The 11,771-nt window shown below is 35.5% G+C and overlaps 1 long non-coding RNA gene across 1 annotated transcript; it reads right to left on the bottom strand.

The window, feature by feature from the left end:
- Positions 1-3,940: 3,940 nt before the first annotated feature.
- On the bottom strand, positions 3,941-11,100 carry LOC113095383 (uncharacterized). The gene is made up of 4 exons (XR_003288334.1): positions 10,998-11,100; positions 10,293-10,369; positions 9,642-9,728; positions 3,941-4,512 (listed from the first exon to the last, which is right to left on the bottom strand). It is a non-coding gene; the product is annotated as an uncharacterized LOC113095383 (long non-coding RNA).
- Between the last annotated feature and the right edge of the window lie 671 nt (positions 11,101-11,771).

Below are 11,771 nucleotides of genomic sequence, written 5' to 3' on the forward strand. Positions count from 1 at the left end.
TATCTCTTTCTCTTTTATGAACACTAAGGATTTGGACTGTTGGCTAAACGTCTGATGCATATAGGACACAAAAGGGGAAACAGTTCAGGAGTGTTGAAGTTGTCTTCGGATGTGTTGAATTCTACAAGATTTCCGCGAGACGTGTGTGTCGCATTCTTTAATGCTCTGTCCGTAAACAAAGATGCCGTGACACCAAACCCCTTTCACAAAAGAAGAAAACCTAGTGTTTATGTCACAAGGTGACGATCTTTAGGGGCGGAACCAAAATTCGGGAAGTGTTTCCGCCCGGACCGGAAGAACAGAACACAGGAACTTCCGGTAGCGCCGTAAGAGGGAAAATCATGGAATTCGATGCACCTGTGCCTAGTTAGGGACAGCGGTTGGTGATTGGAGGATACGCTGGACAAGGCAGTACTTAAGGCCAAGTTATTTCACAGTCTGGGAGCTCTTTCTGGTGTGTGTGAATCTCTCTCTCTCTCTCTCTCTCTCTCTCTCTCTCTCTCTCTCTCTCTCTCTCTCTCTCTCTCTCTCTCTCTCTCTCTCTCTCTCTCTCTCTCTCTCTCTCTCTCTGGAATTGTATGATTGTGAAGACATCGCGAACCTTAAAGGTTGAGAAGTGAACGGGTTATACGGCGAATTGAGACGACGTGAAAAAGGGGATTGGAAGCGGCATTGATGTGAGTACTAAGAGCAAGCCGAAAGTGCCCTGTATATTGACCTGGCGTTGTGTAGATCTCCCCAGGAGGAGGGTGGCCCTACCCCTAATATAGTGTGGTGGGAGAGCCGAAGGAATACTTATTGAAGTAGTCACAACGACGACATCACTAGCTAGGCCGCATATTCCATCGCCAGATCCGAACCAAGCGAAGTGAAGGAAGACGGGTGTCCTTTTCGTACACTGAGTGTGGTGGGTGAGTCTTTGTGCTGTGAAAACCTATAATTTTGACGTGGTGCTGTATATTTGCTGTGGGTTGCTGTGTATTGCCGTGTGTCCTGTCAGATAAACCCCCTCCTTCACGCACTCCGTCGCGGGAGGACAAGGAGACTGCTGGTTCTAGCCTAGTTCAGTACAGTATATGTTGTGAGCGTGCTTCAGATCTCCGGAGATAGCACGGTACGCTGTGTTCAGCCCAGAGGTGAGAGCCATTCAAAGCAAACTAACTGTGCTATTGTGCCCAAGTTGATACCTGTGGAGAGAAAAGGAGAGAGAGTGGGTAACACGAGGAGAGACCGAGGAAACCTGTACTTACGCCGCTGCCTGTGGAGAAAGAGAAAGCGAGTGAGCACCCAAGGAACGAACTGTGTGAACCAGTACTTACCGTGAGTTGTATTCAGCGAAGAGGAGGAAGAAGGAGGGCGCTATGGATACCTAAGACTCTGGCCGGGCCCCGAGTCCCACGCCCCGGATCCCCGTGGCCCCCTTGCTCCCTGACCTCTTCCCGGCCATAGCCCATCTGGAGGGCCGAGTCAGAGTTTAGTTTTAATTGCCCTTTCCCTATTCCCCAAGCTATTTTTAAATATTTAAATAAAGATTGTTTTATCACTTACTTGTTCTCGTGTTGTTTGGCCATTGGGTTGGCTTTGGGGACCTCCTCGAGGTGGAAGTTGAGAAGGGGTGTGGCTTAGTCAAAGCATAGCCGCCCCTGGGTGTGACATTTACAAAGATGAGCACTTCTCACGATCAACTAAATTGGCTGCCATGAATTCCAGAATTGCCAACAGTCTGAAGGTCTGGCCACACAAGTTGCCAATGTTTATTTATTTTCTGTCCCAAGTCGAGCATCATATTTTAAGTGTTCTTCACAGTATAAGGGTAATCCACATATACCAGTATTCCAAACGTAGAACATATCGGTCTGGAAGCAAATATTGGAGGTAGACCCTGGAGACTGTTCTTTGCAGTATTACACTGAACAATGATGGTAGAAGACACAGGGTCAAGGCAGAGAATATTTGGAGAAGTACTTAATCTTTAGTGATAGTCAGGAAGCCAACAGATACTAGTGCCTAGAATGCATCACCATCAGACCTGTATAAAACCAAATTAAAACTAAATCGGCAGGGAAATATGAATGATCAGTTTTCAGTGTTATCTGTCCTGCCTACACTGCCATGCCATTGAGTTAGTTCACCCAAACTTGAAATTAATGTTTTCATTTTCTCACTCATGACTTTTTGGAACATAAATAAAAACATATTCAGTGAAATCTGAGAAATTTCTGTCTTTTAACTGAATATCTATATTCCCAAAACTTTTTAAATGTTGATCATATAGCAATTTGCATTTGCATGTTATACAATAGAAAGAAAGAAAAGAAAGAAAGAAAGAACATTCTATACATACACTTGGTCGTAAAACCAATTCAAAAGCAGCATTTCTTCTGTTTTACAGTACTTAGTGTTTAACACAGCAAATAATAATTACTGCAAGACAACAAGCTGATTCAGTTTAAACCTAAAATATGTGATCAAGTAATTACTATGATTGTATTAAAATGTTGACAATAAAATTGTAAACTGAAAAATGACTTTAACTTAAAAAGTGACTGGAAATGAGTTCAGACGTTGGAAGGAAGAGGACAAGGGGTCGGCTTTACTGCTGACGTCTTTTATTAAATAAAACATAAAATAAAGACGGTGCCTCTCACACCCCAGCTAACAAATTTATGTTGTGAGAACGTTTTCCTAACGTTCCCTTTTGGTTGTGGAAACGTTATTTTGAATGTTGCAAATAACGTTGAAATGTCCAGTTTGTTTAATGTTCCAAGAACGTTTTTTTATGGTTAGTATAACGTTCCTACAACGTTCTTGAAACTTACATTTCATAAAAAATATAACGTTCTATGAACGTTTATTTAGAATGTTCCAAAAACGTTAAAATGTCCAGTTTGCTTAATGTTCCCAGAACGTTTTTTTATGGTTAGTATAACGTTCCTACAACGTTCTTGAAACTTACATTTCATAAAAAATATAACGTTCTATGAACGTTTATTTAGAATGTTCCAAAAACGTTGAAATGTCCAGTTTGCTTAATGTTCCCAGAACGTTTTTTATGGTTAGTATAACGTTCCTACAACGTTCTTGAAACTTACATTTCATAAAAAATATAACGTTCTATGAACGTTTATTTAGAATGTTCCAAAAACGTTGAAATGTCCAGTTTGCTTGATGTTCCCAGAATGTTTTTTTATGGTTAGTATAACGTTCCTACAACGTTCTTGAAACTTACATTTCATAAAAAATATAACGTTTTATGAACGTTTATTTAGAATGTTCCAAAAACGTTGAAATGTCCAGTTTGCTTAATGTTCCCAGAACGTTTTTTTATGGTTAGAATAACGTTCCTACAACGTTCTTGAAACTTACATTTCATAAAAAATATAACGTTCTATGAACGTTTATTTAGAATGTTCCAAAAACGTTGAAATGTCCAGTTTGCTTAATGTTCCCAGAACGTTTTTTTATGGTTAGTATAACGTTCCTACAACGTTCTTGAAACTTACATTTCATAAAAAATATAACGTTTTATGAACGTTTATTTAGAATGTTCCAAAAACGTTGAAATGTCCAGTTTGCTTAATGTTCCCAGAACGTTTTTTATGGTTAGTATAACGTTCCTACAACGTTCTTGAAACTTACATTTCTTAAAAAATATAACGTTCTATGAACATTTGTTTTGAACATTCCAATAACGTTAAAATGTCTAGTTTGCTTAACGTTGCTAGAACATTATTTTACAGTATGGTCAGCATAACGTTCCTGCAACCTAATTTTCATTTAAACACAATATTCTATTCACATTTATTTGGAAAATTCCAAGAACATTAAAATGTTGGAACTTCATTTTATGGTCAGCATAATGTGCCTACAATGTTCTTTCCACTTAAATTTTATTAAGAATAAAACATTGTATAAACTTTAATTTGAACATTACAAAGTGTAGCTTAATAAAATTTTATTTTCAGGTTAGCACTGTTGCAACATTCTCTTTCAGCATAATATTTATTAACACAACATCCCAGATCCAAGCAAGCATTCAATTACATGTGCATTTCAACAGGTATCTGAATTATTAAAGATAATCACTTTCACTTTCAACACATTGAACAGACTGGTGAAAATTTCATATCTTGTAAAAAAAAAAATGTAAGTCCCCTGTAGTCAAATATTTAATCTAATTTTTTTTGCTATAATTTGTCTTTAGCTTTGTGCTTGTGCGCTGGTATTGGCATGCTATAGGAAATTATTCTTAGATGTGATTGGTTATTGGATTGTGATGTAGCAATATTTAATGCCACAAAGACAAAAAAACAGCATAAAAACTTGATTTTCACTACAGAAGGACTTTAATATTTAGTTTAATATTTATGACAATAAACTATTGCTTCATAGCTAAATATAAACTATCATATGAACATTTTATTATTGAAAACTTCTATATGAATTTGTGTTTGGGGTGTGGGTGCTGAAAAACTGGCACTGTGGGAACTGTCCGGTCTCTCCGCGCTCCATCTGTAAAGTAAACAGATTAGCTGATGTTACAAACTGTGTTATTACAAAATTCCTATGAAATAATAAGTCTACTGCCTAGACTTTCAACGGAAAGACAAAAATGATGAAAGATTATAAAAAAATAAAAATAATTGTCTAAATGGGTGTGAACAACATGAGGGTGACACAGTTAAACTTTCTACTTGGACAATGCAGCCACACTGCTCAGTTTAAATATGCAGTAAAATCAGTGCTGTTAAATGTTATTACCGTACCAGCGTAATGTTATGCTAAACATATTTGATATTAGAATTAGGGATGGGTAACGATTTTTGAATATTCGATTAGTTGATTTAATGACCGATTATCGATTAGGCTGTGCGATTATTTTCTAAGGATGTGAACCGTGCCCGAGCCTCTCTTACCCCCAAAGCCTAGTTCGGGTGACTGTGATTGCTCTGTGCTGTGCTCGGACGCGGTTGGTTGGAAGAAGTGGGCCAGAACGCGGTTCATTTTAATTAGTGTGCTGTACACGTGCAGTGTGAGCAACCACGCCAGGGAACTACTGACACGTGCAGCATGATTAATTGAAAGGGGCAATTTTGGAGGGGCAAACGCCATAGAATTATAAAGCAATATGTTGTGAGAGGGTCTTCTGTCTCACCGCATCCCAAACGACTCAAAATAATGAAACACAAAGTTAACAGAATGATGCAGTCCACTAGTGTTCTCAAAAGACCCGGTACTTCGGTACCAAATCGGTACTAAACAATGTAAAAGTGACGGTACCAGGTTTCTTTAAGTACCCGTAGTCCCGAGGTCCCGTTCAAACCCGGTTCAGCGCTATGATTTCCGCGAAGCAGAAAACGAGGACGGAATCTCAAAATCCAGTCATGAAAATGAAACTTACATTTTAATATGGACAGTCATGGAATTTGTCGAAGTTAGCATAAATGAATCAAATCAAATCTCCATATGGACCAGTATCTGTAAATGTTAAAACGCAAATGTTGCTTGAAATATGAATCCGGGTTCTGCACGTCTCTGTGTGTATTAATGAATGGCAGAGACGTGCGGGTTTGTTTACTACATAGACTGAAGCGCATAATTTCAGCATCTGAGCTTCAGAGTTCTCTCTCCATCAAGAGATCTTTTCAGTTTCTCACACATGCAAAAGAGAGAGAGCGAGAGTCTTACCACGCTGAATCGACACGCTATATGTAAACTATTCTTTATTGTCTTTTCCTGTAAGTTAATAAAGAATTATTCATATTAATTTTTGAACAAGCAGAAGACATAACGGTTTCTCCAGTAGTGGGCGGAGCTAATGCGCAAATGGCAATTTCATTGGCTGGCACTGATCTAGTACCCTCCCCTGTTTTGATTTCAGCAAATCAGTTTGACCGAACGCAGACAACGTGATTAATATTCATGAACCCAGCAGCTCATCAAATCATAGTGCATTGTATATACATTAGTATGATAGTAGAATTACTACTAGTATTATCTTTTAATAATAATTAATATGATCTATTACTATTTTTTTTACAGAAACCATCAATGACCAAAAATATCATAAGCATCACCACCAGTCTTAAGTTCAGTTAAAATGAGAAATATGCATTCATTAGGCCTAAAAGTTAATTTTTACATAAAGGCATTGTGCTAGAAATATTACTATTATTTAGTAAAATGTATGTGATACTACTACTATTGTTGAAATAATTTATAAAACTATTTTTTTAAAGAAATAAATCACAATATTTCTTCCACGTTTTAATTTTACTAGAAAATCCCCTTTATTTACCAGAAATAAAATGGTAAATTAAAAGACAAATTAAATTTGGGTGAAACGTGTTTACTGTTTTTCATAATTATATAAATTGTAGAAAAACTTTAAACCAAATTGTAAATAAGTACAAAGAATGGCATTGGTTTTATTTTTAGTGCTAAAAAGTTTTTTTTTTTTTATTAGAATATTTTTGTGTTTTGCTTTGGTACCGATAACCATGGATTTTCACTGGTATCGGTACCGAATACTGAAATTTTGGTACCGTGACAACACTTCACTGTGCAGAGCGAGAAACTTCCTGTCTCCCACGTAATTCGTGATTACGAGCTAGCTGCATTAAAATGAATTGTTATTTGTTGAAGGACTAAAATGTAATATTCCACTGGTTAGATAACCATAAAATGTTTTTAAACCATTAAAAAATTTGACTCTTGTTATGTTGATTTTTACATATGAACATGTTATGTTTTTATGTTCACATAACACGTTACGTGACTATTCGCAAGTTTTTAATTATGGTAAGCTTGGAAATAATATGTAACGTTTCAATCTAGGCCTGTAGCTATCGAATATTTAAGTAATCGAGTATTCTACCAAAAATTCCATCGATTAATCGAGTAATCAGTTAAAATGCGTTTTTGCTTAATTAAAGTGCAATATTAATTATGCAAGAGAAAATACGACTCCTGGGCCTCTAAAATGAACAACTAAGTTTCCTTTTATAAAAAAAATATATTTTTATTTTTGAAATGCATAGAATGCAATGCATACATCAAAAATAAACATTTAATCACTACCCATTGTTTCTCTGTCTGTACTTGTCCTGTGAACAATGACAATAAAGTTATATATAAAGTTAAATTAAGTGCATTTAAGTGCCATTCAATTGGGGTTTTAAATAGATGCACATTAAACACATAAAACATTAATTTAATTAATCTTTTAATTATTGAAAATTAAGCAAACTTAACTTTTCAGTACTAACCCGCAATAACTTTAATAAACCAGACTTTTATTTTGACGGGTTGACATACCTTTACAGTTCTGTGTATGTGATGTGACGCTAGTTTTAATCAAATCAAATGGTCAAATGCTCATGAAGTGATTTTCAGTGCAGTTCTTGAGATGTTCTTCATGTGTTCACGTCCTTATTTAGAGAGACAGCAGACGCTGAAATCACCGCTAGCGTCATGCGCGCTTCCGTGTGTTTAATGAATGAAGACGCGCTTCTGCTCCATTCATTAACAGAGACACGCAGAACATGCAGGATTCATATTTAAATAGACTGTTCCGGCTTAATATTTACAGATACTAGTCCATATCATGATTTGATGTAAGTGCAATGACTTTTCGATTATTTCATTCAAAATTTGGCAAATTCCGTGCCATTCCGCGTTAAACTGTAAAATCTGTTTTTATGACTGGATTCCGTGATTCCCTCCATGTTTTCTGCATCGGGGAAATCATAGGGCTCTAGTTGTGGTATGCCAGCTCTATCTTGCAATGGACAAGCGCCACGACGTTCTCTTTACGTTTGCCCGTGCCCTCAAATCAAAACACTGCTGACTCCTTGTGTCTCCTTTCGCTTTGTGGGTGACGTAAATGCGTTGTGTCACATAAAAGAGGCTTCGAGGCAGAGGAATTTGCTTCGATCATTTTTTTAATCGAGTTACTCGAGGAATCGTTTCAGCCCTATTTTAATCGCAATAAGCTTTGAGCTTTGTTACTTTTTATTATAACACAAAGCCTCAGGCTTCTGTCAATTTTAAGATAAAATACAAACAATAAATGAATAACGTGAAGCATGAAAGGTGCCACATCCTTTTTTTAAATTACAGGTGTAATATATTCAATTTTACTTCATGCAATGTAACATGATTTCATTGTCGTAGTTTTGACTTAATTACTAAAATATTAATCTTTTTTTTTTATTTGAGAAGGATAAACTGATCAAAATTGCTCAACTCACGGTCTTGAGCTGGTCGCTTTGTAGGCTATTTAAAAAACAAACAAACTTGAATTTAACAAACATAAAATGTTCCAATCATATTTCTGAATTAAATTAATAAAGAATCGAAACGACCAGCCATGTAAGGCTCTATGTTAGTTCTCTTGTTTCAATTAAAAGCTCCCCCTCGGTTTGTCGGGCCCATATAAGTACTACCTACTTTTTTCATGGAAGGGGACAGAATCTGACAGGGTAACAGAGATGGACAGAGCAATGGCCCGGAGCGTGAAGCGCAGTCTACAGGCCAGCGGGAAAAGGGAGACATAATCAGAGGGTAGTGCTGCCAATAACTAGAACTGTGGACATGCTCATTTTTTTTTTATAAAAATATAAAATAGGTTATTGTTATAAATACATACATTACATTTAATATTCAAATCAGTGCCTTCATTCAGGCTGTTCACAACATGTTTTAACGCGTACCGTGTTTTATGATATTCTGTTTAACACGTAATGTGTTTTAAGCCTAATAATTATGTCTGAATTAATCTGTTCTAATCTTAATCTGTAAACTTCATTTAAAAATGCTATGAATGTTCATGCTCATTTTAAAAAACGAAATGTCATAGGCTCCTACAACCTTGTGAGCAATTGATAATAGACGGACTGTTATGTTATTAATTGCCATCATTCGGATTTATATTAATATGCTTTAGCAATCATACAACCATCAATTGGCTTGGGTTAGGATAGACCTTTCTCTAATATATTCAACAGTTTACCATCATATAGACTGAAAGCCTGAATAGTCTCTCTCCCTCTCTCTCTTTTTATGTGTGTGTGTTTATGCGTGTGGGGGGTGCATGCGCAGGAGGGAGGTGGGGGGTGCATGCGCAGGAGGGAGGGGGGGGGGGGGGCGATTATTGACCACTAATCGAATAATACAAAGCGATTATCGATTATTACTTTTTCTTGAAATTTACATTCCTAAAAGAATGCAAACTAAGTACATAATAAATATTATTTATTCAAATACATTGTGAATATGGAAACATTTTAATTTGTGTTGAATAAATACATTTAATTGAAATGATTTGTTGGGGAGTGAGAGGAACTAAAATAGCCTTTAGGCCTATTTCTGAATGAAATAATAAGTGACTTGTGTTTTTTTTCTCTCAAAAAATAAAAATAAAATAAAAATTATACGAGTAGCATATTTTAACTATGCAGCAAACCTTTTAAAATATTTGTATAAATTACTTTGTAATTTAATTTTGTCAAAATCCTTAACGGTTGGTTAACGGTTAACCAGTTAAAATGAACATCCCTAGATCAACTATTCAGTAATTTCTGCTGATTTCAGAAAAATGTTGCCAAGTAAATATTAAGTTGTCCTGAACTGTGTCCTACCTAGTGTGTCTTGAAAAGATCTGCTGAGTCTTCTTTTCAGGAAGTAGATCTGCCAGGATATCATAGCTTGAATGACTGATAATGTTCCTGAAGACAAAACATAAAATTAGAGAAATTTAACTCACAATTAAGTAACATTTATGGACAACTTATTTTTATAATCATGTGTTAAAACATGGCAATGTGTAATTACTTATATGAATTAAATGTATATTATCTATATATATTATATAAAATAAAAAGATATATATTGAATATTATAAAAAATTTGCCAATATCAAGATTTTTTCATATATCGCCAAGCCCTAATCTGAATCAAACATGACTGGTTCTTAGATGTCATGATGTCATTCTTGTTGGACTTTAGTTGGGGTTTGTTATTTTTCATCTGTGTATTAATGATTTGATTAATCTAATATGCAATTGGATTAGAAATATAGAACTTATAAAACAAAAGTATAGAATTGCTTCAGAAGACTTAACATTTGTGCTGCTGGTCATTTCTGGTCACCATTACATCTGCATTAATAGCAAATCATCAAAAAATAAAAACAAAACTACGATGTATTTAAATAACTGTTTTTAACGTGACAAATTTCATCTGGTACAACACTAAAGCCCATCAATTTGTTTAATGTGAATAGTACTTACCGGTACTTCATTTCAGACCCATATTATGCAGCCTTCCTGCTGCCAATACCACCACACCTTCACTCTCTGCCTTTGCACTGAAAACATTGATTTCAAAGTATGACAGCAATTTGTCAGTATGAATTTTAAATAAGACAACGTGAGGAGCAAATAACTGTAAAATGTTAACTAAGGTTAAACAACCATTATGAACGCTCTTCAGCCCCTTTGTTAAACATTCGGCGGATTTAGTAAACTTGATCAGCATCAGATGGGACATTCTAGATGAAACCTACAGATATTCAGTAACACTGAACACAAAGGATAAAGTGTTTTAATGCAGTGAATGTGTGTTCGCTTTACCTCGCTTCAGATCTGTGTAGGGAGTGACGGTTAGAGATCAGCGTCTCTCTAACGGTAACATTAGTTTGAAAATAACGTTACACTTTGCGGGACTCGTTTTACGCTGTGTTAATGTGATAAACCACAAAAATACTTCTTAATTTACCAATGACGAACTGTTGAGTATGACACTGCATATTTAACACTTAACACCGTTGATAACTTTGATATAACTTAATGGTGCGTTATCACCTTGCTCCTGTGCTAACCTTAGCTAGAGTTAAACACATTTTGATAATTAAGCTTGTTAATTTTCAGATAAAGTTGACTTTAGAGTGATTTAAATGGGATTAAAGAAGCTCGAAATGCTTAACGTTAACGTACCTGTATTTTTTACCATGACCGCGTCGTGTCTCGCGAATAACGTTAATCCTGCTGTGATCCCATCAGCGAGTGAGTGAGCCAGTGTGGATGAGCGGAGTGCACGTGACGTGACTGACTGAAAAATGCGCGCGGTTTTTGAAAAACACACGGATATTATTTTGTCGAGTAAAATAATTACTTTTTTGAAAACACGAATTATGTACATTATTCTTTTAAATATTTTGTGGTCAGCCATTTATACTTAAAAAGAATAGATTGTATGGTAGATTCAATAAATTAATATGTATTTTTTTAGCTTGAGTTCTGCTTAACCTAAATAGCTTTTGAGTTCAAATCACAAATTAAGATGAAATAATCTGTTACATTTTTGAGTTAAATTAATTAACTTCAATTGGCAAATTTCACTTTTACAGTGTATGCCATTCACGTAATACCCCGAAGTGACTTCAATAAATTCAAAAAGATGTATAATTAATAATTATAAATTACATTCAGGCGATTAGCCACCACATACTTTAAAAAGCATATTTAAAAGCAATCCAAAATCTTTTGTAGATAAATTGGTTTTTAGTGGGAATTGTCACGCACATGTTACGCGTCAGGTGAGCTCAGGTGTGTTAGTGGTTCCATTCGCAAGGTCCAATTGTATGACAAGAACAGTTTTAGTTAGATCGTCATCTGCTTGGAATAAATTGGACTTAAGAACAAGGTATATATCCAACATATGTAATTTTAAGAAGACTCTAAAACAGATTATTATTAATAGCATTACAC

The sequence above is a fragment of the Carassius auratus genome, unplaced genomic scaffold (genome assembly GCF_003368295.1).
Source record: "Carassius auratus strain Wakin unplaced genomic scaffold, ASM336829v1 scaf_tig00215695, whole genome shotgun sequence".
NCBI classification, from domain to species: domain Eukaryota; kingdom Metazoa; phylum Chordata; class Actinopteri; order Cypriniformes; family Cyprinidae; genus Carassius; species Carassius auratus.